The sequence below is a fragment of the Lonchura striata genome, chromosome 1A (genome assembly GCF_050655825.1).
Source record: "Lonchura striata isolate lonStrDom1 chromosome 1A, ASM5065582v1, whole genome shotgun sequence".
Taxonomy (NCBI): domain Eukaryota; kingdom Metazoa; phylum Chordata; class Aves; order Passeriformes; family Estrildidae; genus Lonchura; species Lonchura striata.
Genome location: NC_140741.1, coordinates 14517969 through 14536281, shown reverse-complemented (window position 1 = coordinate 14536281; position 18313 = coordinate 14517969). Strand labels below are relative to the sequence as shown.

The following is an 18313-nucleotide window of genomic DNA, read 5'->3' as shown; positions in this document are numbered from 1 at the left end:
AAGAATACATTAAATGCTGACAGTCTTCAGGATTTGAAAAATAACAGAAAAAGACAAAACAACCCACACAGTCTAACCATGACTAAATGTGGTCTCTTGAAATATGCCTGATACTGGATTAAGTAACTGTAAAATTGGGCAACAAGAAGTCAACCTCAAAATTACAGAGTCATAGAAATTATGGTTGGAAAAGACACAGTAGGTCATCCAGCCCAGGTCATTTCCAAAACATTGCAGTTCTCAGACAGTCATGTCTTAAAAGGACAGGCTGAGAAGCTCTCCAGTCACATGCCGTGAAAAGAAGGAAACTTTCCATGGACAATGAATATGCAAGACACTGAATTTTGAGAAGGTTTTATCAACAAGTTTGAATCCACCAAAGGGAACAGTAAATTCTGTCAAAATTCAGACCAGCAGGTCATCCAACCCAAGCTCTTTTTCAAAGCATGGTCAACACTGCATTTCAGAAGAGGTTGCTCAAGACTTTCTCCTGCATGGCTGGTAAGGCAGCATGATGAATTTATTCAGATTGATGTGCATACCTGAGAAGCTCACAAACTTTCCTGTGCCAAATACAGTCACCAAAGCCTGGCCAGCAGCTTAAAACAGGTCATGAGAACTTTGTGAAATGCGCTTACCTGACAGACACATCAAAAGCATGTTTTATACACAGCAAGATCAAGAGCCATTCCAAGAAATAAGACAGAAAAATGTAAGCTGATGCTGAACTACGAAGAATTCCTCATTCCCATCCATCTCTGGCTAGTGAGAATTCAAATCAATCAAGTCTTGATAATCTAAATTTGACTAGGTAATAGAGATTACCTCTGATTCTGCCATGCAAAATAATGTGATTTCTGTATAATCTGGCCTGTAAATTTGAGTTTCAGGCTGAATTTTGTACATTTTAATGGAACAACTGACAGAATATACTACTTTTTGTTTTGTCAACATGGTGTGTGTGGAGCTGCCTGAGGGTGGGGCTGCTGTATTTGTATTTCTGGCAAACCCCGGGGTAACTCCCTATCTATGATAACCTATCAGTTTTACGTTCATTCTTAGGTTTCCTAAATGCCTCATCCAATGTGTTCGGTCCAGGACAGGCTTATTAGCTGTCCCTTAGCTGGACACAACATAGACCATGGCATTTAAAGAATAATCTTAGGTCAAAACTGCAGGTTCCAAAAAGTCTACTCAGGATAAGTATGAGATGTTAAAAAAAAAAAAAAAAAGAGAAAAGAAAAAGAAAACCTAAAAAAACCCAATAAAACAAAACTAAAAAGACAAAATTTAGAAAGCATGTACAGTGGCAATACCTTTGTGATAAACAGCAGATAAATTTCTGTATCACCAAGATCTAACCATGGCTCTTTCACCAAAACTCCAAGTACCACTTACAAATTTTAAAATTCAGGAACAAACTTCCTTCTTTTTACCTAGCTGATACAGGCTTTCCTCCTAATCTATACCAATGACTGCTGCAGGATAAGCATTTGGCATCTTAAAAACTTATAATAGCTACTAAGCCATTAATTGGAAAAATTTAACTACAGAATACACATACCCCAAAGGATATCTAGCTCAAGAAAGACCAGAATATGAAGGCAAAGCATAATGGAAACTAAAATACATTTAGAGCATTTGTAAGATTTCCTACAGAAGAAAAACCACCCTAACAATTCTGCATGCTTTGTCTCCTACCCTATCGTAAGACAGTGAAAACCAGGCAACACCAAAACACCAGTGTTCTCCATGAAGTTCTGTCACAGGGACATCTCTTTCTCTCAGGATTCTTCATAGAGGTGCACAGAGAAAAAGAAAGAGAAAACAATTTCTATTTCTGCTCCTTGTTTCTTGCATGTGGAATGTGCTCAGAGAATTGTTTACCTAGAGTGATTGCTTGATTGGATTCTGGTGAGGATTGTTTGAGCCTGATGGCCACTCCAATCCACATGTGTCTGGACTCTGGTGAGAGGGTCACAAGTTGTGAGTGAGTTACATATGGTAGTTAGAACAAGTAGGGATGTAGTTTTAGTATCTCCTTTATAGAGTATATTAATGTATTGTAAGTTATAATACAGAAATTATTCAGCCTTCTGAACTGAGTCAGATGTCATCATTTCTTCCCACTGGGTTTGCCTGCATTTACAATAATGTGCAGTATGGCTCCTGTCATAAAAAAGGGACATGTGGGAAACCTGCCCTGCCAGGAAGCAGAGTGCTGGTCACCTCCCAGAGTGAAAGGAACAGGGACAGGGCTGTTAGCACCTTCATTTTAACAGGGGACAGAGGCCTGCCCCCCACACACAGTGAATTAAGGTAGTTCAAGGTTATGGGGAAAAAGAAGGCAGCACAGAACGTGTCAAAGTAATTTTTCCCTGGGAACTGAGGCTGGTTCATTTAGCCTGGAGAAAAAGAAGCTTAGGGGAATATTATCAGTCCTTATCACTCCTTTACAGGAGGGTGCAGCCAGGTGAGGGTCAGGCTCTTCTCCTATGTTCAAAGTTACAGGAGAAGAGGAGATGGCCTCAAGTTGTGCCAGAGGAGGTTTGGATGCGATATTAGGGAAACTTCTTCACCAAAAACGTCAAGCATTGGAACAGGCTGCCCAGAGCTGTGGTTATATCACAGTCTCTGGAGGTATTTAAAAGATGTATAGATGTGGCACTTGGGGATGTGGTTCAAGGGTGGACTTGGTAGTGGGAGTTTAATGGGTGGACTCCACAATCCTAAAGGTCTTTTCTAACCTAAATTATTCTCTGATTTCACTTCCAGTACTGACTAAATAAACACTTAGTATATTAAATAATGTTAAAACTTTTCTACTAGAAAAAAAAACAAAAAAGTCAGCAGTTGCAAACCCTCTTATTTTGCAGTAGTAGTTACTTATATCACAATTGATTCCACTCAAATCTATGGTACTTTTAAGAAAAAATTAAAGCCTGGCCCATTGTAATGAATTTTCTTAACAACCCAAATAAAGCACACCAACATTAAAGTTATCACAATTTAGTTTGCAAAGCCTCTCAGGACAACTCATGCAACCCAACCTGAAAGCAAGGCCACCTCTGGCACTGCCTAAAGCCACACACAGCCGAGTTCAGAATATCTGCAAGGACTGGTCTAGGAAGCAGCAGCAGTCAAGCTCTGAAGAAAACACCCAGAGAATTTTCTTTTCCTATTCACCTTTCAGGTCTACCCATTGATCCATTTATTCTGAGGAGTTTCCAGATGGTTTCAATGTTTAGAGATGAGAACAGCACACTAAGGAATGAGACAATAAAAGTCAAGGATCAATTTACACAAAATAGAATTTATAAAGTGGTTGAGAGGGATGGAGGGAGGGATGGGGAAAACCACATTCTATGGAATTTCCCCCAGCTTTGACAATCTTAAAAAATACCAGCTTCTTTTCTCTAGATATTCAAAGATGGTTTCAAGTAATACCTACTCCAGCAGAAGTATTATTCAGCATATTTCAATACCTGCAGAACCTATCTTTCCTAAGACTTAATTCTAACAATTTTAGGAACTCAAATGTTAGAGCTTCAGTCTTCACCTTCTTAGATCTTCAGTCTTCACTATAATTGGTGTCCTGTGACCAGAATATAGAAGGGCTAGTTTTTGCTTTATAAAAATAAGAAATCACACAGTTAACTATTTTTCACATTTCTCTATTGGCCTTGTCTAAGCTTTCTCTATCACAAATATCCTTTTACTTCAAAAGCCAGACATTTTTACAAAATGCACAAAAACTTCTGTGAGAATTCTGGCAAAGTGGATACAATTCAAACATTCTGTGCTTTGGAGGATATCACTTTCCTTTTGCCAAGCCTTCTCCCTATCCACCTCCAAAAAATATCAGGAAGCAGCTTGAATTAAACTGGAATTAATCATTTGTGTTAAGTACAGCCAGGCAATACGTATAATTAATCAACATCAAATCCAGAACAACAATCTATGAAACCTGATTCAGACTAATGATAATAAGAAGGTCGGAATTTAGTTTTTATTCTACAACAAAAACAAAAAAAGAGAAAGGTGAGAAAAGCCTGACTTGTCATGTGCTAATTAGATCACAAAGATGATCATGAGTCCCACAAATGCTTGAGAAAAAGTGGCCATGGAAGACTAAAAACTCCCATACTTAAAGTATTCTCATTTTACTGGAATCCATAAATTGAACACAGACCTCTAAATGACAGAGCCAGGCTCTTCTCAGAGCTGCACTGGGATTATGACAAAACCCTTAGGACAGAAGTTGGAATAGTGAAAAAATTGTGACCAGATATTGGAACAGGCTGCCCACAAACATGCTGGACCAGAGGATAATCACAAGGAATTATCCTGTAGAATTACCCTATGACAAAGAATTATTCCTGAGGATAATCACAATGAATTTGACTGGACAGGGCCCTTACCCACCTGTTCTAACCAGATATGCTTTACACAGTGGTTTGGATTAGAAAACTTCCAAATGCATCTTCCATGGATGGTCTATGTTTCAATGAATTCAGTTTGAATCCAGAACAGTAAAAGAAAAAGTGAATCCACTTTTGACATTGCTGAACCATATTTATAACTACCAACATATGTCCAAGATAATTTATGACTGGGTTTGCTGATGACAGAACCAACCTCAAGAGAGGAGCATGAAAAGGAAAGAGCAGCCCTAGTATCTTCATTGCTGTAGGAGGAACAAAAGGAGTGAGAGCCTACTGAAATGTACCTGAAGGGAGCCCATGGGAAATAGACGGACTATTGACAAGGGCCTGGAGTGACAGGACAAAGGGGAACGGCTTCATACTGACAGAGAGGAGGTTTAGATTGAATAAATTCTTCCCTGTGAGAGTGCTGAGGCCCTGGCACAGGGTGCACAGAGAAGCTTTGGCTGCCCCATCCCTGGAGGTGTCCAAGGCCAGGCTGGATGGGGCTCCAAGCAACCTGGGATAGTGGAAGATATTGGAAGTGGAAGGGGTTGGAAATTAATGAGTTTTGACGTCATTTCCAACCCAAACCATTCTATGATTTTATGTTTCTAAGAAATATTTTCATCACAATTTCAAAGAATAAATGTCTTACATAAATCTTTGTACTCAACAGAACATTTCTTGAAAAAGGCTGAGGTGAACTTTTAGCATTAAGGAAAAAAATATCCTGACAAGAAAGCAAAACTGCATGGGGATGCTTCTTTGGAAGTAATAAATTACTTTGTTAAATTCATTAATTTATTCAAAACCTTTCCTAGGAATCATTAAATGGTACTATTTGATCATGAAGATTTACAAACAACTTTTTCTCAAAACGAAAAATCTAATGCTTCAAAATGAATCAATGGCTCTTTGAGCCAGTTTCAGTCGTCTCAGTCTTTATCTTCCTCTCAGCCTTTGAACAAGACACAGTGCTTTGTAATTCAGGGCTTCCCTCTCAAGAGAAGAGCTGGTATCAATTCCAAGAATTTCATGCAACCGGTCACTCCAACAATATGCTTGACTTTTCTACAGCGCTGATTTAGGAAAAGAATCTTTTTACTTAGAATCAAATAGAGGGTACAGAAATATCTCCTGTTAAGAGTTTGGGAATGCTAGAACAAACTGTGGCCTTTCTTCTACAGTTCATGTCTGATAAGTTTAAGAAATGGAGGGTTTAAAAGCAGAGAAGGGGTCACATGTTTCAAATGCATTCCCACTTAAAATATTATTGAGCTTCAAGAACTCAGACAGACAGCTGAAATCCTTCTGCTTCTCCATGTTACTGTTAATACGCAGCATTAGCAAATGCAATCAATTCTTTTTACCTGCAAATCACAGTAATATGCTTTAAGTTTAAAGAACTTAAAAAGAGGTGTCTGCACAATGGAGAAGCTTTCCAAGAGTAAAAGGCACCATGTTCTGCCTTAAGCGAACTTTGTCACAGAACAGGTATGTGAAAATAGAAGGTTTGACACAATCTTACAGTAAGAGCATCACAGCAACACAATTTAATACAACAACATGTCAAACAAAAATCTAGGTCTTTGAATGCATGCTCATATGAATGTGTGGTAACTTGCACTAATAAATGTCATTAATGTTATGAAAGGAGTGCTCAAGACCTTTCAGATTAAGAAGGAATATATACAGGAAAATAAAAAGTAAAAAAAACCAATTAAACAAAACCCAGGGTAATACCAGGTTTTGGCACGATGCACTGCCTAGGAAAATCTGGTGCTGAGTGAATCACTTATTCTAAAAACCAACACTCCTTCACGGGAAGAACAATCTTTAAAGTAAAAAAAGAAAAAAACCCCACAAACTTTAAAAATTCTGTAGATCATCTTGTTATGCACTTAAAAATTAGGATTTTTTTTCTTTTAATTAAAAGTAAAATGAGATAGTAAAAGTCTAAATATAAAGGATAATCAGTATACCTGATAGTTATATATTATGAAAAAGATAGTCTTTAACTTACATATAGACAGTTCACAAAAACTGTGAAATGTCAGTATGTACAGGTTATCATTCTAATCTTATGTTAGGAAAGCTGATACATGACCATGGATACTTCAAAAATACACACAAAACCAAAAAAAAACCCCAAAGAATAAAAAAATCCCACAAAATCAGCAGCATATGATAAGACAGGATTATACTAAATTATTTAAGATAGGGATGTACTAAATAAAAATACACAGCATTCTTTTATCATTCCTCTATGTCTCCTAATGGATTGGAAGACTCACTTTTCCAATTAATAAAACAACTCCCCTCAGCTTCATCCAAACTCAGAAAGTACAGCACCTCTCACAGGGAAAGGTACTCTTTCAGACAAGAAAAAAGATACTAAGATAATTCTCTGACATGACGTTAGGTCTCAGATTTTCAAGTCCTTCTGATTTTATATGACACAGTTGCTGGTCTCAAAAAAGAAAACCTTAAATAATGCTAATAATATTTATTTCGCCCCAATCATCTATTAGAAATTCAGATTTTATGGAAGTTTAGTGCAAAAACTAAAATACAACACAACCGGTCATTTAAAAACCCTTTTAATCCCTTGTTTGCAAGCTCTAGATATATTGTTAGAAGCAGAAAAGGCCAGATATTACTCTCCCTCATCACAGAAAGAATAAAGTATCATCATTGCACCTTTCTCCCTTTACTAATACTTAAAAAGAAGACTTGATGACTTTTTGTTCACATATTAAGCAGATTAACTTGACTTTCCATGCTCTCCAAAGAGATAGTCCAGTTCATGAAGAAGCAACTCACGATGCGACTTAAAATTCCTATTCATATGACTCTCACTAAGCAAACTAGAGGTTTCACATTGTCCAACTCCCAAGTCATAAAAAAGTAAAATGAAAATGTGAATGTGCTTTCCAACCTAAAACACTGCTGCCAGAATGTCTGTGCACATTATCTTCCTTTTTTTTCATCTTCATGTTTGGTCTGCTCCTAAGCATGCAACACAAAATTTTCATCACATGACCTTTGACCAAATGGATGTCATCTTAATTATATGTTCTCTGTTGCAATCAAAAAATATAAAATATTTATTTCTCACAGAAAGAGCTGAGTGCCATCAATGCCTTTGTAATAAGTTGAGGGAGCTGCAGAGATTCCAGAACAGGCCAGAGCGAAAACAGGCTTTGAGCCAACACCTAAATGCTTTCCTTCAAATCAGATCACAATACTTTAAAATAATTTATCACTTCAGATTGATTCTTTTTGCCTACTATGCATTTCTAGAATACAGCTCTTCTCAAGGCCCAAAGCTTTTGACAAAGATTTGTTAGAAGTACCAGGCCCTTCTCAGAAAGAGGGAGACATTTCCTAAGAGGTTCCATACTCAGCAAGTTACTAGGACATTTAAGGACCAAGCAAGTGAGGAGGGCACATTCCAAGAATATCACATCAGTTAACAATTAAGAAAAAATTATTTCTCATTCAAGAAGAGTTAAACTCCCTCCCAACCCCAAACAAACAGACAAAACCAAAATGATCCACATCTTCCCAGTTTAAAAGAAATCAATTTTTCCTTCTTCTAGCTAATTTATTTTAAACCACAATTTTTAAGTCCTCTAAGACCTTTGCTAAACTGGAAGTAAATGAGTAAATGCATGCCTAACAGATATTCATCCCAAAGTATACAACTTCCATGCATGCAGAATTCATGTACAAAGAACAAAATGGGAATAAGTTGTAGTGGACAGTTTTTTATACAAGCACACAGTGAAATTAGAAATAATATACCTGGGAATTCATGGAATTATTTAAGGTAACAAGGGCCTTACATATTCACAGAGACTAATGGCTTTTGAAACCAGCAGTGTTTAAAGAGAACTACTGAAGTTTATTCAGAAATTACTATGCAAAAGTATCCCTTCTGGCAATGCTGCAAAAACCAACAGAACATTCGGGTTCCAAAGTGCAAACTACATGTAGAGTGATATCTTTTAACTATGTTAATTACTGGGCAATTACATAGTCTTCAGTCAGCAAAATTCCCAATGAAAATAAGTTCTGCTTGACTAAAGTTAGCAAGAAAGAACTTGAATATTACAACAATGACCATTAATGCCCTACACTTATACTCAATATTAATAATAAAAAAAAAACCAAACACATTTAGCAACTTAAAAGTTTCAGGTGATAACTATAACGTTCTGTAGAGGCTTTGACAAAGAAATGTAGGTGAATGGCCAACCTCAAGCTAATCCAGCCATCTTCTAAGATGTATTATTGTTAAAAAAAAAAAAAAATCAACTGAAAAGCTCACAACTATCTCTCTTCACTCATAATTAATAGATCATTCCTATCACCAAATGACTACTTTCCCCAGGACAAATATTGCACACTGCCCAACTTACACAGAAAATTAATATTGTAAAGCATTTCACTAAATAGGAACAAAGAAGAAACCTGTTAAAATGCTGAAACAATTTTAAGAAATTTAAAGCAGTGCATTTCATGAGGGCAGCTGCTCAGGAGGGAGCCTGGCTGGCTGGCATCAGAATTCTGACCAGAAGCCGGCCTGTAGTCTAAGACAAGAACTAAACTCAACTCTGAGACTGTTGGTCTCCTTTCAGCCTTCCTTCACTTTTTTATTTGGTGTGTGGGTTTATAATTCAAACCTTATGGAGGAACCTGGACTGGATTAACAAGCAAAAACTAATCATTAGCCCCTGCTGTACCAAAGACCCTGTCAGTGTTTCATCCTTTATTAGCTTTACCAACTTCACATGTACAGTACAGTCATGTAGTTACACCAGGTTAGATACACAATTTTTTAAATACAATAATTTTTCCATGTGATTCAATGTTGACATAAAATTTGACATAAAAAATATTTAAAAAAACCCCTCAAAACCCTTATTTATTAACTAGAGACTCTAATACGATTATGATGTATTTTACACTACGAGGAAATTGGAAATATTTTAGCATAGATGTTACTGGAAGACAATAATTTAAAATCAAATTGTATTTTGTTTTTGCAACAACTTTGTTCTTGTCTCTTCTACACTTAAATGATTCTTAAAACAATATTCTTTCAACACCAACATAAGGGCAAGTCAGGCCTCTTTATAAACGTTAAAGGCAGTTCATAAGTAATTCGTAAGGATAATTTAACTAAATCCCAGGTACATTCAATATTGATGGAAGTTAAATAGCTGTATCACACACTTTTTGAGCACTCTTTAATTAGAAAAAGTATTTATGAAAGTCCCAAAGCAGAATCTCTATTTTAGCTCCTAATAATAAGGTTAATCTGGTCTCAGAGTATCAGTATCTCATTTTATCATTCATCACACTGTGATTAATCCTAAATTTCTGTTAAGAATAATTTTTAAGTGGATTAAACAAAAGTGTTTTTAAACTCATTTTCTGAGACCCCTTCCAGAGTCGGTTTACAATGCTATTGTCCATCAGTGCTAAAAAAATGGGCGGGAACTTGTCCAGAGGAAAGAAAAAAAAAAAAAAAAAAAAAAAAAAAAAAAAAAAAAGCGGAGGTGGGGGCAGAAAGTGTTTTGGGTAAAAAACAAGGTAGATATCCCAGTGGGAGTGTGTTACAGTCCCCCCCAACCAGGATGGAGACAGATTAAATTCTCTCTAAAGGACTGGGAGAAGTCTTATGATTGCTGGCCCTCTTACTGGGTGTCTGCTACAAATCCAACCCCGCAGAGGGGAGACAGGACTGCAAGGCAGGCATGAGGTTCTGCAGGGAGGAATCCAAGAGAGCCCAACAAAAACTTAACCTGGCTACTGCCATAAAAGACAATACAAAAATAACTTTATAAATACAACAGCAATAAAAGAAGGGTTAAATCTCCATCCTCATTGGATGCAGTGGAAAATAATAGTGAGAAAGAATGAGGAAAAGGCTGAGGTACTTAGTGCTGTCTTGCCCGCAGTCTTCAGTAGTAAGACCAGGTGTCCCCAGGGTAGTCAGCCCTGAGCTGGAAGAGAGGGAAAGGGAGCAGAATGAATGCCCACATTCCAGAAGATGATGCTGCTGTGCCTCTCAGACACACACAGATCTACAGGGCTGGCTGTAGATCCTCAGCACGAGGGTGCTGAGCAAGCTGCTGAGAGAGCCCACAGAGCCACTTCCAACCATGTACCAGCAGTCCTGGCTATTTAGGCAGGTCACAGTTGCTGGACATTAGCAAATATTCCTCCCACCTACAAACAGACAGGGAAGGAGGATCTGACCTGATCTCCTGTGACAAGGTGACCCACATTTTGGATGAGGGCTTTGGATTTTTTTTACCTGGACTTTAGTAGAACTTATCTTTTTCCAATAACTTCACCTGGAGAAGCTGGCTGCTCCTGGCTTGAACTTGTGAACTCTTTGCTGGGTAAAATAAATGGCTGGGTGAACAGGCCCAGAGAGTTGTGAATGGAGCAGCTGAGGGAGCTGGGAATGTTTGGTCTGGAGAAAAGGATGCTTGGGGGGGCCTTCTGGCTCTTCACAACTCCCTGACAGGACAGTGTAGCCAGATGGGGGTCAGGCTCTGCTCCCAGGGAACAAGGGACAGGAAAAGGGGAAAGAGCCTCAAGATGTGCATGGAGGTGGTTAGACAGAATATTGAGAAAAAAAAAAATCTTCCACAAAAGGGTGGCCAAGCACTGGAAAAGACTGCCCAGGGTAGTGGTGGAGCCACCAACCCTGGAAGCGGCACCTGAGGACATGGGTTAGTGGTGAACTTGGCAGTGTGAATGGTTGGACCCGACCATCTTGGAGGTCTTTTCCAACATTAACAATTCCAAAAGTACAACTTTTCTTCAGCCTATAATGGATCAGGCCAAGATACTGATTTTTCACTGTGGTAGCTTACAGACTAAAAGCAAGCTGATTGTGGAATATGTATAATGTGGAAACCTCTTCAGAAACTCACACTATTTCAGAAGCTGCACCCCGTGGAAAGTCCTTTTAAACACTTAACTGGCAAATGCATGCTAAAATATTTCAGCTTCCATTTAAATCAACACTAAATTCCAATCCTCAGAGACAGGATTTCCACTTTATTTCTGTCTGTACGCACACACTAAGCTCAAGAACAGTAACACAGTAATGTGTTGTTAAAATTTTGAAAAAAGCAAGCCTAGCACAAAGAACTTGATTGTAGGTCTCTCTTCCTCAGAAATTTTTACAAAATCACGAACATCAATGTGTTCTGCAATAAACAGAAAATACTCAAATGAAAGCATAGGTATATAATATAAATGGATACTAAAACAAATTCAAAGTAAAGCATTTCCATCTTTCTGTAAATAAAAAAATTCTAGCAGTGGGTTCTGGTCAAGTATTTAGGTACAAAGAACTACAAGACCAAGTTTTCACAATACACAGAATATTGGATAGCTTTTACCTACATTCACTTTATTCAGAAACCTTAAGGAGACACAGAATAAACATTAAGGAAACACAGAATGAACTCCTAATATTTAGTATATTTATTTATTTACAATCTAATGGAAGTTTAGATAACAAAATAATTTCTAAACCTTTGGAAGTTTTGTATTTTGAATCTTTAAATTTTATGTGGAATCATTTCCCTTGAATGTAATCACCTGAGAAAGAGACAAAAAATTTAATTAGGAGCTTCTAATTTTAAGGCTTGTAAGATTATTACAAAGATTCCTTTCATAATCTTGTATATTGAGATCAAATTGCTTATGAATTGATGTGTTAGTTTATGCTTACCAGGCGAAGGGGGTTTGTTCAGCTGGGTTTTTAAACATTAAACTACTTCCAGCATTAGGTTAAGCAACCTGTTTTGCTGCAGGAGATTATATTCTCTTTTTGTGAGCATGGTTATTAAAGGATGAAGCACTTCGAAACCCATTCACCTTCTTCCAGATTTCTTCTGCCTCCAGCAGATGTGTCCAACAGCACATGTGCAACAGCAAGGATGTCTACAGCAGTAATTTTCTTGAAATGTCCATAGCTTAGAGCAAGCATCTGTCATCCCTTTCAGCTCATATTTATTCAATATCCCTTCTCACAGCTGCATCCCCTCCCCAGAGTGTTCACAGAACAGAATAGTTCCAGCTACAACAGACCTACAACAATCATCTGGTCCAACAGCCTGACCCCTCACCAGAAGTTGGAGCACATTTGGAAGGGCATTGCCCAAGTGCCGCCATGGCACGCCTGGGGCACTGACCACCAACCTAGAAACCTCTGCCCTGCCTGGCCACCCTCACAGAGGGCACCCCTCAGCCTCCCTCTTTCCAAACTGGACAAATCCAAAGTCCTTGGCTGCTCCTCACAGGACATGCCTTCTATCATATCTGTATTGAAGTATGGAATTTCCGCTCCATTTTCATACACACTCGTTGTCACTTGAAAGAGATTACTGCCATTTGTGAATTTTTCATCTTCCACTCAGATCAAAAGATGCAATGCTTTGGTGTGGCTGTGCTGAGAGCTCTCATGAATGGAATGGTTCATAGCTCGAGTGCAATACTCCAGTATGTACAAAAACAAAACCCCATCAGCCAGCACACTCAAACACTGATAGCAGTGCTCCTGTGAACTGCTTTTCTATAAATAACACAGCACATTAAATCCCTTTAAATCCTTTGTTGAAGGAAAAACAACAGCTCTAGTGACAGATCCAAGACTACAGCCTTGAAATTACTAGTTTTCACACTGGAATAATTTGAGTTTGGATGTTTTGCACTTCAAAAATGTGCTTGCACACTCTAAATCCATCCTTTACAAAGATATCAAGTTTTAAATTCTGCCAGCCCTTAGTGCCAGATTCCAACTGTATTCCTACAAGCAACCTAACCCCCAACAGAGATTGCTTTGGTTGACCTGCTACAGCATTATAATCTGGAAGATGAAGAGATGCAAAAGTCTCAATTTAGCACCACCTCTACTATCAGCATTAAATATTTTAATTACTTTTTCTGAAAGGAAACAACTCCAACCACTACTGCTGCACAGGCACCTAAAACCAATTTTTGTATTGATAAAAACAGAAATTTGCCATCTTTTCCAGGACTGCACTAAAATTAGAAGAATATTCCTGGAGTCTATGGAAGAATGGGTCGGAATGGGTCTTTGGAAGAAAGGGTCTGACCCTTACTTATGTTTCACTGCAAGTGAAGACTTGCCTATTTAATATTTGAGTATTAATATCTGAGTATTATGATGCCATATGTTATCAGATAAAGAAGTTCAAATTTGGTTCTTTAATCAAGGAAAGTGCTCAATAGGTGAAAACTCTATATTCTAAAACTTACCACAGATGTTCATGGGAGCCCTAAAAACCAGGATTTAGCCCTATATCATTTTCACTTAGTGGAAGGTTTTTAAAGACCTCAGAGTTCTACAAACTGCCTGAGATTTTAAGTTGTTTTTTTTTTTTTGGTAACAAATTAGCAGTATAGTTTAGACATGCTTGATTTTCTTAAAATTAAAACTTAGAAGTGTTACAAATATGACACAAGACATTTTTAAGCTAAATCCATTTCCAAATTCTCCATTGACAGACATTCAAATGAATGCATTTTTATCATTCCAATGACAAATAGAAAAACCTGCCTTTCTCTTATGGGTATTATATAGGTATACAGAAATCATATGTTTCTGAGGATACAAAATGACTTTATAAATATTATGCTCATTCCTCTAGCTGTGATTCAAAGGATGGAACATTTACTAGGCAGTGTCTGGTACAAGGTGATCAGAGGAAATTTTAGACTCATGAACACCAACAAACTTAAGGCAGACACAGATGTCACATAAATCTGATGGGAAACTGCAGAAAAACTCTATAAAAATTACTTCCATGAAAACCTCTTGAGGAACATCCATTGCCTCTTGTATGTGTAAGTAAAAACACTTAATTAACTTTTTTTCTTAATTCAAAAAGTCCTCTGATTACTTAGAAAGAAATTTATGGGTACATAATTCTGTTTCTCCACCCACTCCCTAGAATGGAATTTACATTTTAATGGTTTAAATGAAAGAGTGGACAGAACCCCCAGAATTCATTTCAGTCACACCTAAAATAAATCTGCCAACTGAACAATGTAAAGGAAAAAAAGCCTGCTATGTCAGAAAAGCAGAATTCTTCATATTAGTCAATCCCAACGTTTCAGGACAAAGTAATGCAAATCCTACTGTATGCCAAGAAAATTAAGATAATTCTACATTAAGAAAATTACAAATAATTTAATTTAATAATATGTAAAAATAGTACTACTTCTGGAGACTCAGGTCTAGAGATCAGATACCTTTGCTTAAAGGATGCAAAATGATGAGGGAAGATTAGGGTTGCAAGAGGCCTTATCAGAAAAGATAAAGCCAACCTTCAAATTTAAGGTATTTATTTTTACTAACACCAGCAGGGATTATTTCCACATAAATCTTAAGTCTTTAGAAGAATGAGATAGAAATTCAAAGTGCAGGACTTGTTTTTCTTTTTTTTCTGATACATTCCTACATTTACATACATCAAAGTAACGAAGTAATGAAACATAACAGATGTTAAAATACAGTGCCTGAAAGTCACCTTGAAACACTTTTTAGATGATCTGCCACTTACACTACACTTAAAGGTAGATTTATTCCACATGGCTCAGAATTTAAGAGTCTGTAGCCTGAAACTTGGAGTGTACCGAGGGGAAAGCCCTACACAAAAAGCAAGCAAGCAAACAAACAAAATAACCCAGCTGAAAAAATTCTGAGCATCAAGACTGGTTTAACAACAATTTTTCTCTTTTGTTATTATAACCAAATTAGTTTTCCTTGAGCAGGAAGAACTTCCCTGTAAGGGTACTCGAGCATGAAGCATTGCACAGAGGGATAGCAGCAGATTACACCACACATGAGGATATCGGGCCCTGCACAAACAAATCACATCTTGCGTACCTGAACATGGGCAAGAAGGCACTGTGAACTTCAAATTTAAGGACTCACAGAAAGTGTTTCCATCATACCACAAACCTTTTCCCATTTGGTGTTGCAAGCTTTCCTGGAAGCTGGGTTTTAAATAGGAACCCAGCCAAGCCCTCAGAGAGATGCTTAGATATGTCTCAGCAATTCCGTAAAGATCTGGGGAGTTATTGCCCTTCAGATTGCAATCCAATTGTTCCTCTGGAGCAGAAATATGCTTCATAGCATAACTGCATTTTGGCATCTCTAAATCTGTATTTCTGACACCACAGAAGCAGTTAACAGTGCCTAGACAGCAGATACTCTTCACCAAGCTCTAGTAGTAGCTGTGTCACTTGGAAATAAATGTGAAGGAGCTGGTCCAATAGCCCATGGTTGTTTTCAAAGACATGAAGAAAACGGCCAAGGAGCTCCTAATCAATTGCAAAAGAACTAAACCTGCACTGGGGAGTTCTAGTGAGGCATGGTCTGATCACTCTGTCCCCAAATCCTCATGGAGGTTTCTGTTTGAATGCGACAGAAGCAAATGTGTCACCTAGTATGCTCAGTTTTCAACCATTCCAGGTAGAATCAAATGGTAGGAAGCCTAAAACTTAATTATAGCAATGGTCAGAGAAAGATTTGGATGAAAACAAATCCAAAGGCGACAGACCCTGTTTTAATGCCAATTGTCTCTATCTGCTGTGCATATGACCCACTCATCCCCTCAGATGAGCTACAGTAAAACATCATCTCAGCTTCAATGTCCCAGACTAACAGCAGAAAGTGTTATTGGTGGAACAATTCACACAGACACACTGAGGTACAGAGCACATAAACTTATCTCCTGTGTTTAATTGTCTTCCTTTTAAAATATGCTTAAAAATCTCTTTAAGAGGCTCTGAGATTATCTATCCTTCATCGAGCTTCCAAGCATCACCTGTTTGAACGCTACTGTGATTTTCTTCTTTCAGATCCTACCAGCATGAGGATCACTACTGCACTCAACAGACACTGTCTGCTCTGCAGTCTGTGTTTGAGGATGGTCAGCAGTCTGCTTCCAGTAATAGGGAGTGAGAAACTGCTAGCCCCTGAAGGAAAAACAAGGAAGTAATTACAACACTTGCATCAGCATTTACTTTAGACAGTCAAGCCATGGATGCGGAGGCGCTCAGCTCATGGTCATATAATCAAAAAATATATGTGGAAGAGCAAAATCTGAAGAACAGAAAGGCAAACAGCCAGGAAGTGCTGAGAACAAAAGCTATTAAGCAACTCTAATGAAACCGGTATTCAAGCACTGTGACAAACACTACCCAAAGGTCCACTAAAATGCTGCAGTAAGGTGGCAAAAGATGCGTTCACAGTGTGCAATTAAGAGGCAAAAAGAATTGCTAGGACAGAAAGGAAAAACTGCTTACGAGATAAACTAGAGTCTCCTAACAAGAACCAAAGCTGCAGGCAGAGCTCATCATGACAACATCCCAGAGCAGAAGGGTGGGCTCGGGCACTGAGGTATCAAGATGACACAATCAAGCCTCTTACACAAATCAGAAGCCTCAAAACTCCTAAAATCTTTAAAGACCAGATTTACAGAAAGTGGTTTAGATGCCTGAAGATTCTGAGAGATTTTCAGGAATACTTCAACGCCTACCTCCTTTTATAGTAACAGATACTAGGTGCCCATGCACCTATGAAAAATCACGTAGGATATTTCACAATTAAACGATTCTGGACAATGTCTGAAAACTTGGCTGTGTAAAGTTTGGCCTTGGAAGCAGAAGAGCAAAGAACTCACAGCCAGGATTTCCAAACCTCTGGGCTAGAGAACTACTCCAAGGGTTCTCCTGTTAATAGAGGCACCAATTTCCTGGTACAGGGAATGAAGGCAGGCCCCTGCTGCTCCTCTGAACTAATTCTGAAAACCCCTTTTGTAGCGTCCCGTATGCCCCGTCATTAAGGACATCACCAGTGCCACAAACGGCTGTCAGTGCTGGGGCACAGGGATGGTCGGGCAGGGCAGTCAGGTGAGGGGGCAGATGAAGGAAAGGGGAAGATAAAGGCAGCTTTAAGTAGGAAAAGGCAGGAAAGGGCAGGTCCTGACAGGAGGAGACAGGTGAGGGCAAGTGAAGGCAGGTGGAGGCAGGAGGGAACATGAAGCTGCAAGCAGTCGGAGGCAGGAGAATGGAAGCAGGTGGACCTCGAAGGGCCCATCCCTGCAGCCACGCTCGGGCCGGGCTCTACCTCCCGCTCGGCCAGCATAGCTCGTGGCTGTGCCCCTGGCCCGGCAGGGCCGAGCCCCGGGCCCAGCAGGGCTGTGCCCAGCCCGGCAGGGCCGTGCCCCTGGCCCGGCAGGGCCGTGCCCAGCCCGGCAGGGCCGTGCCCCTGGCCCGGCAGGGCCGTGCCCCTGGCCCGGCAGTGCTGTGCCCCGGGCCCGGCAGGGCCGAGCCCCGGGCCCAGCAGGGCCGTGCCCAGCCCGGCAGGGCCGTGCCCCGGGCCCGGCAGTGCTGTGCCCAGCCCGGCAGGGCCGTGCCCAGCCCGGCCCGGCAGGGCCGTGCCCCTGGCCCGGCAGTGCTGTGCCCAGCCCGGCAGGGCCGTGCCCAGCCCGGCAGGGCCGTGCCCCTGGCCCGGCAGTGCTGTGCCCAGCCCGGCAGGGCCGAGCCCCGGGCCCAGCAGGGCCGTGCCCAGCCCGGCAGGGCCGTGCCCCGGGCCCGGCAGTGCTGTGCCCAGCCCGGCAGGGCCGTGCCCCGGGCCCGGCAGTGCTGTGCCCAGCCCGGCAGGGCCGTGCCCAGCCCGGCAGGGCCGTGCCCCTGGCCCGGCAGTGCTGTGCCCAGCCCGGCAGTGCCGTGCCCCTGGCCCGGCAGGGCCGTGCCCGGCCCGGCAGGGCCGAGCCCAGCCCGGCAGTGCCGTGCCCCGGGCCCGGCAGGGCCGTGCC

At 40.1% G+C, this 18313-nt stretch overlaps 1 protein-coding gene across 10 annotated transcripts in view; it reads right to left on the bottom strand.

Moving 5' to 3' along the window:
- The window catches only part of CCDC91 (coiled-coil domain containing 91), a 114906-nt gene that overhangs the window by 96273 nt on the left and 320 nt on the right, over window positions 1–18313 (bottom strand). For 2 of the 10 annotated variants that reach the window (XM_021535088.4, XM_085568719.1), the window contains exon 2: window positions 16319–16469. The exons of 7 other annotated variants lie outside the window; for them this stretch is intronic. The gene's annotated coding sequence lies outside the window, so the exon portion shown is untranslated. Of the gene's footprint in view, window positions 1–10375; window positions 10442–16318; window positions 16470–18313 lie in introns of all 10 variants that reach the window. One more of the 10 variants, XM_021535090.4, reaches the window with a different exon arrangement.